The sequence below is a fragment of the Anopheles ziemanni genome, chromosome 2 (genome assembly GCF_943734765.1).
Source record: "Anopheles ziemanni chromosome 2, idAnoZiCoDA_A2_x.2, whole genome shotgun sequence".
In the NCBI taxonomy this organism is placed as follows: Eukaryota; Metazoa; Arthropoda; class Insecta; order Diptera; family Culicidae; genus Anopheles; species Anopheles ziemanni.
Window position 1 is genome coordinate 85,754,833 of NC_080705.1, and position 19,258 is coordinate 85,774,090.

A 19,258-nucleotide genomic window follows, 5' to 3' on the forward strand; every position below is an offset into this window, starting at 1 on the left:
CGCTGCCCACATTGGCACACATGCCACGCAATTGGTGGTGGCCACCAATGGATTCTCTCACCGGGCTGTTTCAGTTGCCCTTAAAACGGTTTAATTAACCTGTCCGCGCCTTGGCAGCGCCCTGGCCATTAGATAGGCGGATTGCAAAACCTCCCTCCACGCGGCCCCAGGGAGGTGACGATATCTTTCCTTACTCTGCCACTGGGCCCGCGCTTTCTTGCGGCACCCCACCGACCGATAACGATCGCACTTTCGGTGTGCCGTGAGGGAAATTCGTCCCCGTTTCGTCCCCTTTCTTCGGCGATGGACGGGACACGCGCGATACCACACGCGAACGCACGCCATTTGGCATGGCAGGCCGAGCTGCCCTTTAGAAAATTCCTCCAAGAAGCCTCTGGTAGGGTAGGGTCTGCTTTGGAGAGGGTGCCGTTCAAAGCCGTTGCAGGATCACCAGTTTGCAAGTCAATCGTTGTAGTTCCACACGCCTTGTTATTCTGCCTGCGCCTTTCCAAGCTGCACCCAGTTGAAGTCGTGAGGAAATACAACACACGTGCGTGAGAAGAAGCTTTTCTGCTTCTGCTCGAGTTCAACCTGAGTGCAACATCAAACAACCCGATCGGTTAGTGGGTCAACAATGCCAGTCATGCCGAGTCGCCCACTCGACGGCGCGATAATAGTGAAATTTCTCCGCCTTTTCTGATTTCTAATCCACTTATGACGTGAGCGACCCGCTCGCCGCCAGTTGTTGGCTTTTGCATGGGTGAATTTCCTGGATCGCCCGAACAACAACAGTGCCACCACAACCAGCTGACTTGGTTTTGATCGGGTTTGAACGTGATTTAGATCTTAGCTGTTGTTGCGGTTTGAAGCCAAGCGGTCCACTGTTAGATGTGCGGTGATTGATAGAAAATGAACGACAATCCATTCCGCCTCCTTGTAAGAGCCGGGTAAGGAAAGGACTTTTTCACCCTCGAACTGCACCAGACGTAAGTGACTGTTGGCTCTAACCTGGGGTTTATCTACGAGACCCTGTTATGCAACGTGGCACATTTAATCATACACACACATACACAGTCGGTTGACAGTTTCGCTTTCCCGGTGCATTATGTTTCTGCATGCGATCATGTGCGAGCTCTAGTTATAGTCGCCCTCTCTCATGTCTTATCTATTTACACACAATCAATCAATCAAACGCTGGAGACCCGAAGCCGATCTACGTTCATCGAGTTCAAAGCTTCGTATGAACAGCTTCGAGACAGGAAATGCCTGTCGCAACATCGCCAACTCGTTTCCATTACCATTTCTTCAACATATTGGGTGAATAATACATTTTATATAAATGTTGAGCACTTTAATGGAATAATAAAAATATTTGTTGAACATATGAAATGGAACCTTAAAAAAAAGAGTTATAAAATTATATTTGGAATGTTCCATGGTGAACTAAAAATAGAAAACTTGAACATAAAACGACCCCTGCAAAAATCACCTTTTATTTTTTCTTTGCAGTATAAGTTCGTGACATTTTCCGACAATTGAAATTTCACGCTTGGTATTATTACTTTCAACGCCTAGTGTGTTTCAATTTGGTAGTCGTCGCTTTGCTTTAAAAGACTTTGTTGTCAGTCAGCATTATTGTGTTTGGTTTCGGGCCTTGGTAAATTGAATATCAGTGTGAAAAACGAGTATGGCATCCGCTTATTTCGCTTTTTTTGAATCGCCATGTTTAAAGTTGTGTTTGGTGGCCGTTTAGCCTTTTAAGGCAAATCATTGATTGGGACCCCGGAGATACGTCATAGTCGAAGTTTAAATCTTAAAAGAATTTCACTATGTTTGGTAGAACCGGGAAGTGCTAAAAATAAATACCTCAATTGGCAAGAAGCCTTACATAGACAATATCTGATTAGTGATTAGATTATACCTTTTCTTCTTCTTCTTCCTTTGGCGGGGACTTACTCCAGTTTACGGCTATTGAATCCAGCTTCCTGGGCCTTCGCAAGCTAACTTTGAGACATAGACCCCTATTGAGTTAAGGACCGACTACTAAGGCAATATGTCCTGATTTTCTGTCAATCATACAAAAAATAAGCCCCACAACAAGGAGTATAGGAACGAGATTTATTTCGACGTCGACACAGAGCTGGTTATCGAAATAGATAAGAAGTGTTAATATCCAAAACATAAAAGGTTTATGCAAAAACATTAGAGGTTATAAAAAGATTTTGAATTCCTACTGTTTATTAGTGTGCTATTCCTAGTCAAAACTTTCCCCGGTCAGTGTTTATTGTCTTAAAATATTCCTTCAATTTATTAAAATATCTTCTTTAAGATGAGAAAATGCCACTCGCTAGCATCAACAAACAACTATTGTAACGGTAGACCGTAGCTGCACGTAAATTAATAATGCTTTCTACATGTTTTCACACACATACATCTTGATGCATATCAATCAGTGTGATAAACAAAAAAAAAAGTTACTACACACAACTCCGAAGATTTATCCGGCCAGAATCCGCGTGTCATGCGCGTGTGCAGTTCACGTGACCTCTTCACCTACTATACACCCGGGGATAAGGCTCTCCGGCATTCGAAGCATGCGTTCAAAGTGCCTGACTCAGCCGGATCGAGCAAGTAGGGACACCACAAGATCCGGTACCGGGCCGGACGAACGACGCTGCTGTTCGTGCAAAAACGCGCAATGTTCTGAAAATAGGCAGAGCGAGGAGCGACGTCATCATCGGAAAATAAAAACAAACCGACAAACCACCAGCCGTTCGGCAAAGCCATCAACCTATGGATTCGTCACACAAGCCACCCCCGGTAACGAACGGGACTCCTCCTACGTGGAAGGGTGTATATGGTGGCGAAACATAAAAATCCGCCTCGACTAAAAATAGCCCCCAATAACCGTCTGGGAGTGAATAAATTTGTGCGGATCCTAACGCGGATTGTTTTTCTCCTATTCTTTCCAGCACTTTTTCTCTCTCGAAATCTCGAAACAGAAGCTCGTTGTTTGTCAGAACCTGAAACGATGCAAACGGCTTTCGTGTTTCTAACTGATCGTAAAGTCACGTAACGGAATGCTGGCTGATGCTAACACCTTGAGGCGTTTAGAGTCTAGGAATGTGTTTTAAAATAGGACGGATTTAAAATAAGAATGTTACCTTATCTTCAATCTGATATTAGTTACAGACATAAAATCCGTTTCACGAAGAGTATGTTCGCCACGAAAAGGAACGCTCAAATTTCTTGAAAGAACTCACATCATACTAACTGATTCGTGTTATGGCACGTTTGTCAACGTTGTTGTCGATGTGTGTTCGGTTTTCCCATCCGGGTTCGGTGAGGTAAAGAAACCCATGGCTTGTGCTTTGTGTAACTTTAATGTCACACACTCTGTAATGCCGTACGCCAAATGCACACGACAACAAAAAGATAATTGCGGTGCAACTTTAATTACTATTGCCAAACTTCAGTCAACCACAATGGAACCAGGGGGCTTAGTGAAAAGTTATCGGCAAGACAAATCTGATTTAATCGTAACGATGCGAAAAAGCGTCCAAGCTGAGCCGATTGCGCGACACAGAAGTTTATCTTTGACAAAGTTTTCCCCCGTCATGCGAGGGCCAAATGTGAGGGAAAAAGGCCACTAATTTGTGCGCCTTACCGTCCGTGAGCTATCGATAAAACATACATTGGTACGCTGGTTGAGCGCTCAATCAAGTGTGACACAATGGAGGATGGTTGAACATTATTTTCTCCTTTCGAATGTTAGCCCAAGTCGAGTCGCATGTTCCGACTTGCCAGGAGTCTCTAACCTATTGAGATGATGGCTAAAACAAATAAAAAACCATAGGTTAAAAGACAACATTACAAGCGTAAAACTACTGAAAAAACGTAAATTACAACATACCACCTGTAAGATGCAGGTGTATACAAGTGAGGTGCATTTGTCCTATGTCCAGTCCAGCATTTGAAATCGTGTTTCTTCGGTCGTTGAACATTGTTGAGCACAATCGAATGGGTTGGTACTGAAAGTCACAGTAATAAGAGTTGCCTGTTTTTGTCAACTCTTCTTCCTTGCAAGAGCTTTAACTAGAAGTAATGTTAGGTCACTTACTGCTCAATCATATGAGTATAAAAATGTTTAAATAAAATAGACGCAGTGTAGAACAAAAACAACTGTCAATCCTATTGCCATTTATCGACATTGAAAAGTTATTAGTTCGTTCTTTTTTTGTATTTTACAATAACAACTGAATGGACTGTTTTTAGATGTTTGTCCCTTACACATATAAACCTTTGAAGTGGTAATGAAAAGCACTTGATATCTTCGAGAATAGTTTTGAATCCTTCACCGCAAAAATTATTTTTTGTCTATTTTAGCTCAAGGTTGTAAGTCAGCTGTTTTATCGTTATCTGGCCAAAGGAACAGCTTGCGTTCTGAAAAATAGTCTGATACGGAACAGAACATTACGCACCACAGCCCGTAAATCAAATGCTAGAATAAGGTCAGAACCGACGGGTGGAACGACTTCTCGACATCGACACGGCCCATATGGCACAAGGAACCGGGGCTTCGCTGGAGGTTCGGTGTTAGAACAATGTGTTTCAAATCAACTAAAAGTGTGATTAAAACCACCTATTTTCGTTATTTGTGTTTACAAATAAACCTTCCAGTTGAATTGGAATGCTCAACGAAACGCAACCCAGTCACCTCCTTTTCCATTGTGGCGCTATTTGCCAGCCGATATCGTAAGCAATCATCCATCATTATGATTTATCTGCACCGAGCTGCGTGCCCCGCAAGTTCGCAGGGGAATTCATAAATTCAATTTTCAACACTTTACGCGCCACAATAACCGCACACACACACCCTGTAGGTACGTCACCCGTGTTTAAGGGCTTCAACGTAAAACGAAGCAGTTCTTCGGGTCTACGGCTTCAAACTTTGTCGATGGTAGTAAAAACTGCGACTGGCGCATCCCAAACCTCGAACGCTTCTCGCCTTTGCGAGCGTTGAAGTCTTTCGTTTCGTTCGTTTCTGTGTCAGTGGGTGATGGGGGCCGCGCGCGTTACATAGTTCCATCTTTCAGCTAGGAAGGTATGGCGCTCGGGAGGGTTCGGGTGGGTGGGGTCGAATTCGGAATTTTTCCTTCTTGCAGACTTCTCCCGCTCGGCACGTGAATTTTGTTCGTCAAAGCCCGTGGGATGCTTGTTCGGCGTTCACGTGTTAAGCGATTGTAGCTTATTGTATGCTAATGGCCAGGGAGGTTTCGGTATCGCTTTGTCAAAAACTCACCGAACCAGGCGCCATTGCTTCTGGGATGGAATGACCTTCAAGGGGTGAAGAAATGAGGCGCAAAGTGCGCGAGAGAATGATGATTGGTGTAATTGAAAACAAATGATTATTTTACTGCCGCAGGCATTAGTGTTATTCAGGAGAAGTTTATCAAACAATTATTCATTTCAAATCAAAAGAGAAATGGTTTTACCTCATTTCGATGTCTTTGTACATACAATTAACTCCAGATGTAATGCTGTAGAACATGGACGTTTCGAAAGCGTTTAGCTCCTATTTTGTTTTTGATCACGACTTTTTTACTTTTAAATCCTTTGGAAGATGTTTAATTGCCTTCGGTCGGGCTTCCAAACTGGCAAATCACGGCTTTCCGGCGGGTTTCCCACAAACCCGGGAGACGGTTGGCAACAATTCCTTCAAGCCATCAAGTTGACACTGCGGTTGACCCCGGTTGGTGTTGTACTGAAAGAATTTCTCGTTTCAGTCACGCCGGGGTAAACACGACACAGGTGAACCCTCCAAAAGATGCTCCTTTTGCTCGGTGACCTAATTCCCGTGGTGTGACACGGCACATCCTGCGCACAACATTGTCTGTCAGTCACGTCAGGAGCCACCGTTACGACCTGCGCAAGAAATGTGCTAACCTCAAACAAACGAGCCAACCAAGCCAAGCGGGCACAACGAGCGATAATCGTAAAACAGAACAGCACACACCACACGGAATCGGCCACAATCGTGCGGGTGACATCTTTGGCACGGCGAGGGAAGTGTGCAGACCGGGGACACGTACACGCTCCTCCTACGTTGCATCAGTGTTAGATCATTTGAAACTATTTCGAAAAGTCTTGCATCTGCGCGCCGAAGGCAATGTGGTTACTCCTGAAGGAAAGATATTTTGTGGATAACAACTTGTCACGTAACCAGATTGTAAACAATTTTTAGGATATATAGAAGTTTCTTCCCTCAAGAGATCATCAAGTGAAATTTTCCCAACTGTTTGAGTTTGATATTCAAATGACTCGACGCAATCCCCACATCCAGACCACCTCGCTCTGAAGATCTGAGGTTATTCTCTGCCTCTGAAAAGACCTATCACACCCTCGCGTGGAACAGCGTTTGACCCTTGATGATTCCGGCAAAGTTCCGGCGAACCGTATTCCTCTCGTTCGACAGCTTCTTGCTTCCCGCACACCTGCGTATAGATCTCGATCGTACATTCCAATGGGGCCAGCTTACCCTTGTGAATGCGTGGCTGCTGCCGGCAACCGGCGACACCGACGCAATCGACGAGATTGATCTAAAGATTATTCCTTCTGACAATCGACAGTCATCGCGTTGAGGGTGATTCGTCACGGCTGGAGGTTAATCATCATCGAGAGGCTACCAGTTGGGTATGGTAGACTTCTATTCAGAACCGGAATGTAGGGGTTTCCCTTTAGACGTCTGTTGAGTGTAAAGCAACGTGTTGGTTACTCATTTTCTATTCCCAAATGCTGCGAAAAATATAGGAATGCTTAATTCACCTTTATCAAAAGCTACAACGCCAAACGCTCCAAGTTGTGCCAGTGACCTACAGGAGGTGCTTATCTGAAATTACACTCGAGAGGGAAAGAGCGGCGGGGGGATCGTAATTTGACACCACCATCGGGCAAACACCATGGCCTTCATTCCCCGACCAGCAGGCAACAGGCCGAGTTCGGTACTCATGCCTTTTAAACGGAGCAATGACTGCGAGATCTCACCCCAAGCGCTACTATTTCTATTATGGCATTACGGCACAGCGGATAAATAACGCGACAACCCTAACGGCTCCTCTATCTGTCGTGGAGTTCGGTTGGCTGAACGCTGTTTCAAGGGAGCTCCTCTCTTACTCTCTGACCTTGGCATAATTATGCAATCAGCTGTGCACGAGATTCACCTCCTCCTCCTTCATGACGGAGGTGATGACGCCCATTCGCTGCGGGGTAAACAACTATCGTTTGTACCGTGCGTTACGGAAAGTACGGCCACCTTCTCACGCCGCTTCCATCACCTGTCGCCGGCGGCGTCCTGATCGCGTTCCGTGAAGCCTCTTCTTGACCGTACGAATTATCATGTTTTCGCTGCATAGCGGGTTATTTTCTTATCTAACCCGCTTGGCAATGAGCTACCGGGACGGGGGCGATGATGGTGCTGGTACCTGAACATGCATAAGTGCGATTTTATGATGTGATACTGGCAAGTCGAAACTTTAAAGAGGGGTTTAATTTAACAGCGCTTGAGACCTTTGCAACGTGTTTTTTTAAATCAAACATGGAGAGCTGAAATAGAAACTATCATTTGTATTTTTACTTTAGCTGCTTCAGGTTGGCTAGTTTTAGATCATCTTTCTACTTTTATTTTCAACTGAGTTAAAATCGATCACTGAGTTTAACTCAAAAAAGTTGAGTTTATTGCAAAACTGCTATTAAACAGTTTATGGAAAAATATTAACAAGTGTTGATGTCGAGAATATATCTTTAGCTCACCGAAACACTTGATTAAAGGCCAAAAGGCATGAGTTTCCAAGCCACGACAAAATCGAAAAACGGATAAAATGATCTCGTTGTTTGCAATTACAAATAGCTATTTACAAAGCATACCTACATTGAGTTCAATAATTATATAGTTGAGAAGCGATCTGTTTGGTGATTTTTGTTGTTCATATAGTAAATTTGCACAAGAAAACTATAAAACACTCCCCTGATTTCCATTCTTTTCCGTTTCATTGCAGGTTAGTATCGGTAACAAGAAACGGTTTTGGTTTTGTCTGGCGCATTGCATCCCACAGCAGTTCCACTTTGCGATAGGCAACCCTGAAAGCACTCCGAATAACACTTGACCACTGGACTGGGCCTACTTCCAACTGCTTGAAGTTGAACTGATTGATTCGGGCGATTTTCCCCGCCCAGCGGATACGTTCATTACATTCGGTTTAATTCAATTAGCTACGTGCTCTCCGAGCGCCACCGAAATACCACACTTCAAACGGAGGCCACTCTTGGATACCACCGGGTGCCTTGACTGGGCAGGTGATGGATCGATTGGAGTCTGGGAGTGAGAAAAAAGGGAATTCTAACGTTTGTGCGCACGTGAGGCGAAAAATTCCAAACCCTTGGTAATAACTGGGGAGGCCGGCAGCATGGAATAATTATAACTATTATTAGAAGCGAAGGTTAGACCGCTGGAAGGGTCCGGGGTCCAGACCGGTCCTGCCGATCGGAAGCCGTGGAGCGAACAAGTGAATCTGTGACGAAGTCCGGAGAGTCGTCCTTCAGGGAGGGATCACCACGTGCGAAGTCATAGTCACTGGTTTCGGTCATTGTCGGCTCGAATGCGAACTGAGAGAAGGGATCGTCGACGTGTTTGTTCCGTTCAGTAGGTTAGTATTATCACGAATTGAACGAAGAACGTGGCGGTTGCACGAGTCGCAGACCGGATGACACATAAATCGTGCCACATCATAAAGCCCACCACCCACTTAATCCGGTAGTCGGTGGATATCCAAAAGGCATCACACACCACCGGTACGATTGTGACCGGTGGTGGTGTTCGATGTCGCCGTCATTGTTTTTCGCGGTCACGGTCCGAATCGAACCTGCGCGCTCGATCTACGACTGGCTCTAGCTGCTCCATGCCGGGTATTCATATGTCCGCAGTGGGGCTCGATGCACGCGTCATTGACTCTCACCTTCACGATCACACGACTGAAAACACACACACTTGCCGTGATCGGCCCAGCACGGTGTGATGGATGCATTTGCATTAGCATACGATGCACGAGGAAGGGTCTCTGTCTTCATCGTTTCACCTGCTGAAGTGCATCTGAACCCGGCCACACTTTGCATGTTTCCATCCAGTTCCAGAGGTCGTCAAGCCGTCACGCAGCATGGTTTTCATATTTCATAAACTCAGTTGGATTTCCCTGGTCTTTACTGAAGAATCCGAGGCAGCAGCTAAAACACAGAACGCTTATATTGTTTGCTGATTTTATATGCCACCCATCAAACACCCTGAACCATTATTGAAAATATTCCCAAGCGTAGTAAAACACGGAATTTTCCCATCTCCAAATCACACCATAACTGAATCTACCAAACATCGCGCAAGATTGAGTTTATCATTACACACAAACACTTTACAGTGTTGGTGAGACCCGAAAAGATTTTTCAAACACAAAAAAAACACAGAAATATTGCACCGTGATGACCTTCTCAAGCACGCCACCAATGCAACTAACACCTCTCCCTTGCCGCTTCAAAAGGGGAGACGTCCATTTTCCATCCACTTTTTGTTTTGCGATCCCCCCAAAATGGTTCTTCAGTGAGGTGAATCGAGCGATATTTCGCGCAAAACAACAAAGCCACCCTTGGGCCGCGAGAAGATAAATCGGTACGCGGGGCGGCGAAAGAAAGAGATCAACCTACCGAGGGCGCCCGGCGGTAGATCGGAGGGGACGTTTAATTGGAATAGAAATCAGTACAAGGTCCGAATAAATTGGCAAACCGTACCTCGAGCCTTCCCTGCCGCGGCTATTGAGAACTTCCATCGTGTTCATCTTTTTGACGGCAAAGTGAGGTTGGCATCTCGTGCCTAGAAGTTGTCAACCCTGTCCGAGTCCGAGCAGGCCGAACCATTCGTTCGGTACATTTGCATTTGGAGGAAGGAGTTCTGGAATGTCGGCAGCTGGGGCTTGGAGCATCTCGATGTGAGTCAGCCAACGAAGCCAGCACTACAAACAAACACGGGCGGCTGATGACAGGTCCGATTGTAGGATTCTGGGTAATTCTGAGCGTCAACAACCATCCACTCCAAGTGGCGCAAGGGTACTCCACTGGAAAGTCAAACATTACACATGCGCAGCTGATCGTTATCGCTGGAGCGTGTTAATGACCTGGGGCGAAGAAAAATCCCCCGTACAAACATGCGTCGAGAACGCGGAAGCTGTTTTTAAAGTTCAACTGTCACTCACTTGTTTTCGTTAGCTGATCGATAAATATTAGGGGGATTTTCCTGTTTGTCAGTACATTGTCGATCGGCTTTGGAAGATCATTGCAAGATCGAACTTTGAGTCTATTCCCAGTACAAATAGTTATTTACATTATTCAGAGAGAACAATCTTTACTCATCGCTTAATGTATATTAAAGCAAATCAAATAGGACCAAAAAGTATCGCTAACTCTCTCAAACGACAATGTTGTGCCTAGTAGAAACTGTTTACCAAACGTAACCACCACTGGGGCGCCCTGCTAAGGTAAACTATTTGCGAAGCTTGCCACTGAAATCGAACGACAACAACTGTTACCGGTTGTTTTGTGATATTGGCCAAAGGGGGAGATAATTTTTGCGTTTGAACACACTCAAATACAAATATTTACAGTTAGAATAGGAAGGTAGTTTAACAACCTTCTCATTTCCGTTAAAGCAATTCAGTAAAACGATTTAACCACTGGTTGGATGAACTTAGAAACAAAAAACGTCTAATCTAATAAAAATTTATCGATCAATTGACCAAGAACCATAGGCCATTGTGTGAATAAGTGTGATTAAAATAGAATGTTCATTCGATCCACCTTAAGAAGTTTTCAGTCGCATACATTAGCGAGCAAATACCAACACGCTTGCCTTCCTTCAGCATTCGCTGGTACAAGAAAGTACTTCGCTTGATCCGGGTTCGCTTAATATACGCATTCCCTACCATTGACATCCATTAGGTATTCGTCCAATAAATCTTTCCTTCATCCCATTATTTGCACCGAGAAGCTCCTCAGTAAGCCTCTGCTTCGCTTCACGCCAAAGCTAAAAAATAGAATGAAAAACAAAATAAACATGAATCGAAAAAAATTCTGTTTGCTTTGCAATGTATGTTCACTGCATTCAGTGAGGTTAATTTATGGTAAACAGGTACACAGGATCATTCGATTTCAAAGCACTTTTCGAACGTTATGTGAGATTAGCCACATCGAAGTGGTTCGATCGAACGCGTGGCATTCACCCGGATGGAAAGCTTCCACCCCCTTCGTTGCAAAAAATATTTTTCCCTTTTTTTGTCAAGTTCAGGGGAAGAAGATGGGAGTACTTTGGAGCAAACAGCGACTCACCGTTTTGCCACCACCACACCACACTCACATGTCTCAAGTGCGGTGCACAAAGTCTTGAGGCGCGAGTCCGACCTTCACATTCGACGCCGGAGCGCGTGTTCGCGATCACTACCGTTTGATTTCGCGCGCTTGCAGCACACAGCTTTGGAGGTTGTGGCGGGAAATTAACGATCCTCCACCCGACCGACCTGGCGGGAGGTGTTACGCTTCACCGATCGACTGTAAAACCAATGGATCGCGCACAAATACAAAACTGCCTACACTATCCGTGATTCTTCGAGGCTTCTTCTAGGTGTCCCAGCAGATCAAGAAGGATTTTGTTTTTGTTGTTGGTGAGTGAATCCGAGCTGAAAGATTTGTATCTAACCGGATCGAAACATTGTCGCCGGTGCGCGGCGGTTGTGCGCCCGGGAATAGATACATTCCCTTTTTGCCGATGAACCATTCGCTAATTGGTGTTAAGTGTGCTTTTTCGTAGTGAGCACAGTCTTCCGTAATTTACGATTGACATGCAAGATAGTCAGAGAATTTAAATTATGCATTAATGTTAAACTGATGTTGTGCTCAACCATTTTCCAATGGTTACATGCATCCACAAGGAGGCATCGAAACCGAGAAAACGAAAACGGGTTTTTGTTTAAAAAAAAATACAAAAAATAAAAAATGATAATGTATGCAAGATAATAGAAAAATGTAAAACATGATCATACAAATGAAAATGTCTACATTCTTCTACAGTTGTAGCTTCTACAGCTGCAAGAAGAAAGTTGGTTTGTTTGCCCATTGACGTGTGGGTGGCAGTTGTTATATTTATTTCAAAATTTAACCATTACAAATTATTGAAGCTTTAACAGATTAGAGTATTTATGTTCGTTGGGAGAAAATCTGAATAACTTAAATTAAATTTTGTAAGAAGTTCAAATAAGATTCTCAATTGATAGAAAAAATATCTAAATGTAGATTAAAGATAGAAAGGTATATTAGAAAAAAAATATATAAATATTAAACTATAAAAAAATAGCTAAATTGGACGAATTTGTGCTAACCGTATGCCGGTGTAAAGTTTCCACTCTTAGTTTGGTGAAATATTTTTGTGTAAAGGTTCGCACACTACAATCTGTGAAATACGAGAAAATTAATTAAAACCAATCGAATTTAATTATTGTCCCAAAAGCCATTTGACATACAGCATTGCAATGCACCCCCTATTACGCGAGCGTCATTTGTTCGAAATGCTATCAACTTTCACGGTCTCCCCGTGTGCCAATATTCACATAACACCTTTTTTCGAACACAAACATCCACTGCGGACATTATTTCAGCAATAAGACAAAGATAAAAAAGTATACCTCCACGCCCACTTTCGAGGAAATTTCCATGGGAAAGGAGGACACTTCGGTTGTGGATTGTGGGACACATGGTTGAGAGGATATTTTTTTATCGATACCACGATCCTTTCCCGCCCGGGAACACATTAAATCTGCGCTCAAAATATTCCCGATCGCAGTGGAAGAGTGGAACCAGCATAAGGAAAAATATTCATATGCACTGAAATATTTCGCGTCACGTTGATTCCGTTCGAATGAAAATAAAGAAACTAGCACCGTGTTCAGCTTGCATAACACTTCCACATACCTCTCCTTCATCCTCACAGACAAAACTAGCCCGGTGATAGTTATGAATCTGCGCGAAACATTTCATCTACCGACTATTCATCTTCATCGAGTTCATTGTATCCATTCCGGGCTTGCGAACCCCAACAGCGAAGCGAAGCAGCAACATTTGCCGTCTTCATCAAACGAAGGCATTGGCGTTGGCCGAAAGAAATGACATTGAAAGTGTGTTTCTCGTTTTTAGAGGTCCATGTCGAAAGTAACACTTTTACTTTCCACTGACGCGAACAACGGAGACGAAGGAACGTAAGGCGGCAGGAGAAAAAAACGCCTGCCTCGAAGGGGAAGGCTGGACTTTAATGAGCTTTTTCCGTTATGCAATCCACGTCACCTTGCCTCCTCCTTCACTGCAATCGCACATCATCTTCGATCGGATCGCAGCTTTTAATTGGAAGTGTTCGTTTTCGGTCACCCCGTCCAACAAGCCGCTTATGATTCACATAATAAAACAAGAAATTAAACCTTCGATAGTGGAGATGGATGGGTTGTGGACTGCCGGTTTTCGGGGAGCCCACGTGGGGCCGCCGAGTTCATCGACCAACAACATTCCGCAATCGAACGCACACTGGTGGCCTCCAACACCGAACCAACGGTCGTCGGGAGGGCTGCGATCAAGGTTAACGATGATCCTCGTACGATGCGCGGCATGCCAGCGGTACGATGCACCAGCCAAGGAAATCCGCTTGGACGCTGGTCGGACATTGATGGTTTTATGATGGTGCGTCTGTATATTTTCAATGCATGATATTAACGGAGAAATAATCTCTATGCTAATCAGGAAGAATATTTCTTAATGACAATCATTCCAACAGTTCCAAACAAGCAGTCTAAGGGAAGTCCTGCTAGGTTTGGTAGCTGGAAATAGCGTGGCAGTGAGCAAAAACGAATGTATGGATTTAATAAATAACATCATTGAGTCAGCGATCGGTAGCATAGCAACGGTCGAGTATTTCAAAACACCTACTGGACACCTCAGCACAGCAAAGGATGCAGCATGAATATCAAGCAACTGGCGGTAAACGAATCCGAGAAACATTGACCGCGTCTCTTGAACTCTTCGGTTGCGCATTTCAATTGATCGCGCCTGTCGGTGACTCATGCCGGCAAATATTTTAATACACCGAGGAAAATCCAATCCTCGATGGGTCGCTACTGCTGACGAAATCTTTCAAGAGTGTCTTAACGTGCGGAGCATCCAGGGTTCTCCCAACGAACGAAAAACTGTGTCCATGCGGAATGGGCACTACCGATGAATCACCAGAATGGACAAAACTAGTCCACCGGAACGCCCGCACGATCAGTCGTCGTTGCACAGTGCACGCAGTTCAGTGACCAACTCTAATCTCCTCGGCAGAAGTCGGAGTGTGAGTGTTTTCCAGCCAGTCCCGCCCAATCCCGAAACCGTTTTGGGAATCATCATCACGTTTGTCTGGCAGCTTCCAAGCTCGGTGGGTGGATTAAAAATCGGTTCGTCCGTTTGAAGAAGGTACGACTAAAACAAACACGAAATCCATATTAAAACCCCTTGCCCGGGTGGTAAACAAATCGTCCAGAATAAAACGCCAACTCGCCGGCACTCGACACTTTATTACGCGACATCGATTCGAAACGTTTGTTGAGGCGCACCGTAATTTGTTTAAAGTTTTCTAATTGATGTCTTCTTTGAAAAAAAAAACAACAAAAGAAACAACCAAAAACACATATTTAAAGTTTCTAAAAATATCGTTCAGCTCCGGTAGTGGCATTCCGTGGCGCCACTATCACTAGCACACTCCGGTTTAACAGGTTTCCAAAAATGAGGAAAACATTTGCATGTGATTAGTAAAAACACTTTCAAGTCACTGATCCAATCTGAAGAAGAAGATGGAGAAGAAAGAAGAAGAGCATCCAGAATTCTTAACAACCTGAAAGAGGGTCCCCAAAATATTGACGATGCCGAAAGATTGGCCATTTAAATAAACCGCAAGATGTTAATTATGAACGCCCCGGGCGACTCACACGGTTGCGGATGGAAAAGGTTACACCTGTTTTGGTTTTTTAAGCAATCATTTTAAGAATGCATAACCTGAGCACCGTGACGTAGGAAAGGGCAGATCGTGAGAGAGGCGGAATTCGCATTTTTCCGGTTACCTCTTTAACGGAATCTATTTCCGGGTTTTTGTTGCTATTTTTTTATGGTTTTATATGATGTTTTAAAAAGGTCCTTTTCCTGGATCCCCATCGTCGAGTGACGGGTTTTGTGAGGCCCGTTTCTGCAAAACCAGCTGTAGGAAATCTTCCTGGTATCCGCCTCAGTTCGGTCCTCTTCCCTTTCGCTTGCGTTGGAACGGATAAATACGTCAACAACGGCGGAAGATTCACCCGTTTAATGACACCATATTGGCAAGGTCGCGGGGATGTTTGTATGTATGCGTATGCGGTCCATTATTGACGCTGGAGGGAGAAAAAAATGCCAACGCAACAAGATTCCACATCGAGAAAGAAGATGAAACCGTTGTACATACGTGTGCGTTCCTTTTCCCGTCGAACTTTGAAGAAAAAAGCATAAATTAAAATAAAACAACCACTAAATGGAACCGAACGAACCATTGGTCATTTGCCGATAGTGGACTTCAGTTCGTTGTTAACAAACCTCTTAACGCCACTTGGTTCGGGTGATGGAAACCGCCAGCCCGAGGAATGTTTCAAGCAGGCGGGTTATTATCTATCCTCCGTCCTGGCCGTATTGCAACTTAAAAAAAGAATACTATTCTACTGAATCTGAATTTAAACGGCTAAATATTCTATGCATTTCCGATGAGTTTGATAGCCTCTGCTTTGTACCAGGAAGCTTCACGAGATAAGTTCAAATTTAATTGAGTTCAAAGGCATAAAGTTTTTTTAACCTAACCAAAGTGTTAAGTGAGTGTAAAAGAGTATAAAACTTTTACTAGCATTCCAATCGATGTTTCCAAATTATAGTTTTGTGAGAAACTAACGTTTTATTATTTTTATTTGAAAACACTTCACCTTTTATTATATGTTGACTTTTATTTATTACATTCAGCATGTTCTGTTAGAGTAAATAAGTTATTGAGGCTGCGTTTAAATGAAAATAAATAAGGTAGACGTTATTTTACACTTCTCCAAAGTCAGTAGTTTCTGCGTATTGTCGCCTTATTATTTTCCTCAGGAAAAGTAACGGTACTAATGACACCGGAAACCCACACGCGGCAAGCATTCGCATGACGCAACATCATCTCGCTTCCGAGGGTAAGGAGTTGGAAGCAGTAATGCTTTCTTAAACCATTCTCGATCGGCAATGACGTGGATTCTGAGGAACTGACGGGGACAAACAAGACCGTATCAGCTGTTCCGTACTTTAAAGTATCTTCGATAGTGTGTGAAGCAGGCATTTAATCTTCGAGGACTCGACCTGCGCTACTTGTCCGCACACAGGATGAAGCCAATGAACGAGGCGCACAAAACAAGCAGCAAACGTTCATCTTTAATTTATTACCATCGCACCAAGTCCTTGACGTGGCCGGCACCGCCCAGTTTCTTGCTCCGATGGTCAAAACCACGCCGGCGAAACCGACTCTCCGGTCTGAGGCCGTGGGCGAGGTCATCAGCGATGATACTCCAACCAACAGTGGGCCAACTGGACGGTACTGCCCAGTCGCAACTCCCACAAGTGACTTTGTTGTTAACACAACACGGAAGCGAGCTTTATCGAGCGTAACGACGTTCTTTTCGTTATTCCACTCTCTTCACTTATTTTGATCACCTGTCCGTCTTTGGTTGGGCTAAAAGGAGTCGTCAAGATGGATCGACGAAATATTTAAAACTATGTTAAAACACCCTTTCCGGAGATTTGCCAGATAACCAACAAAGGGGCTGGGGCTTTTAAACATTGGATAATGAATCCGTTGTCGGAGACCACAAGAGTTTGATTTAAAAAGAAAGACACCGCGGAAGAAGTTCAATCAATATAAGGACGGACATAAGCAGAAATCCATAGCACGCAAAAAAAGTGTATTATATTACGTAATTAAGGAATTAAGATCTCAAAGATTCCTGTTTCGATGCAAAAACCACCCGAGTGTCAGCCAAAGGAGAGGCACATTGACCCGGGCGGGTTCGATTCGTTAGCGGCTCCCACGGCAACGTAAGCATCGGGAGTGTAATAAATGTGCGAAACCCAGAACATATGGACGAAAAACCGGCTCGTACTGAACCGGACCAAAACTGGGAAAAGGGTTTCGACTACACCACACCCAGCCGGTACTAATTACAACCCTGTGGCGAATGAACCCGGATCCTCTGAGCCGCCTGTAGTGTGTCGAATTTCGTCTGGTATGCAAGCCGGAACAGGATATCGTGGCGAACACTTTGTCAGACGACTTCGCAATCATCGCCAGACAAATGATCTTATCAAATAAAAGAGTTCACAAAGCCAACTCCGGACCAAGTCCATCGAAAACCACCTGCGGCCAGGTGGCAACGTCTTCGCTTGGAGTATGTATTGTATCGGTCTTTCGCAAGTCATCCGGGACGAGGCTCGTTTTGTCTGACTGACTGGTCGGTCACCGGATTCAATCTACCACTGGCTTGGTGGCTTCTTCATCGTTACACCTCGTTCGTCCATTCGCCCGGAACGGAAGAAGTGCTTGCGGACGTAGAAGCGTACTCCAAAAACTTCAAACGCACAAGGTCGTTCATTAGCCGAGCCGAGTTCGGAGAGGGTCCTTCTGAAAATAAACCAGTAGCAACTGGCGGCATTTAACGCAACACAACACATAAGCGCCAGCCAAAGCCAATAAGCCACACACGGTCGGACAGCACAACCTGCCTCACTGACCACTACGGATTGGTCCGCTCCATCGTAGTGGTCATCCATGTGTTGAAGCGTTCTTCAGAGCACCGAGCCACAATCGACGGAAGTGCTTCGGTGCCTACAGGAACTGGTGATCCTTTACGAAAAACAAACCGAAGCGACACCATTCTCTACCCTTCACTTCATATTCCGCTACGTGCAGCTGTATGAAACGATACGAAAAGAGATACAAAAGTGAGAGCGAAAGAACAAGGAACTCCGGTGCAGGAGTGTCAAGTGGTTACCGGCCTGCGGTCTGCATAAACGCCGAGTAATGTGACCATGAGACGACGCCGTCGATTGCGCAACACACAACACATGCTATAGCTCACGCAATCATAAGTCGCAGCTGTTTTCGGGTCGGGCATGCCGTAATATAAACCGGGACACGGACCATTCCTCTCGGGGGGCGGATAATATCCCATGACGCTGTGCAGCTCCAACGATCCGACTGGAGGCAACGCGTTGTTTTAATCCCGTGTCTGTGGCTCTCTTCCCCTGGCTGGTCGGTTGCGATTAATTGTTTAATTTATATTGACCACTTGGAAGGTGCCACGGGCGTAAACACGTACACGTTCGCGAGTGCCATACGGCAGGCAGTGTCCGTCGCCGCCGCCGTTCGGGCCAAGGTGTGGCCGGGTAATGACATTACGATCAGCTCCACTCGAGCCGGACCTTCTTTTCGGCAAGGAGGTCGCACTGCTTTGTGTGCAACTCCAAGGCAGGCCCCGCAAGCCACCATTATTCGCTGGATGGATACGGGACGCTGACTCATAGAGGTGCCCCATTCGAATATCGTTGTCCCGGTGCACTCGATGCTGCAAACGGGGCACACAATCGTGTGGCTACGTGCGGATGCAAGCGTGCAATGCCGTGGTTTATGACTTCTTGAAGGATTGGTCGCTACCAGCGACGCACTGTGCTAACGGGGCGTCGGACGTAATTGGGGGCATGTGTCCGGATGGTGGTGTTTGCTAAACATAATGGCAAGCGATTTGTTTGTTTCTGTAATTCTGCCATTCCAATAAGGACCCAGGGGCAGATAGATAGGGCATTCGTTTTGCACTGAAAACTAGATTGTCTGTAAACAAAAACAAAACAAAAATAAACGGAGCAAAAGTGCATACTTGTCGTTAGCGTCCCTTTTTCGTGCTTCGGACAATTTGATCATGCCGGGTTAAAACAAGCTAAGTGGTTATTATTGAATTGCCGTGTTTCAATCACGATCAGAAAAATGGCGTAAATTAAATCGTTCGCTAGACACCGTGGAAAAACACATGTTTTGTTCTGTTGCTATTGCTCATGTGGT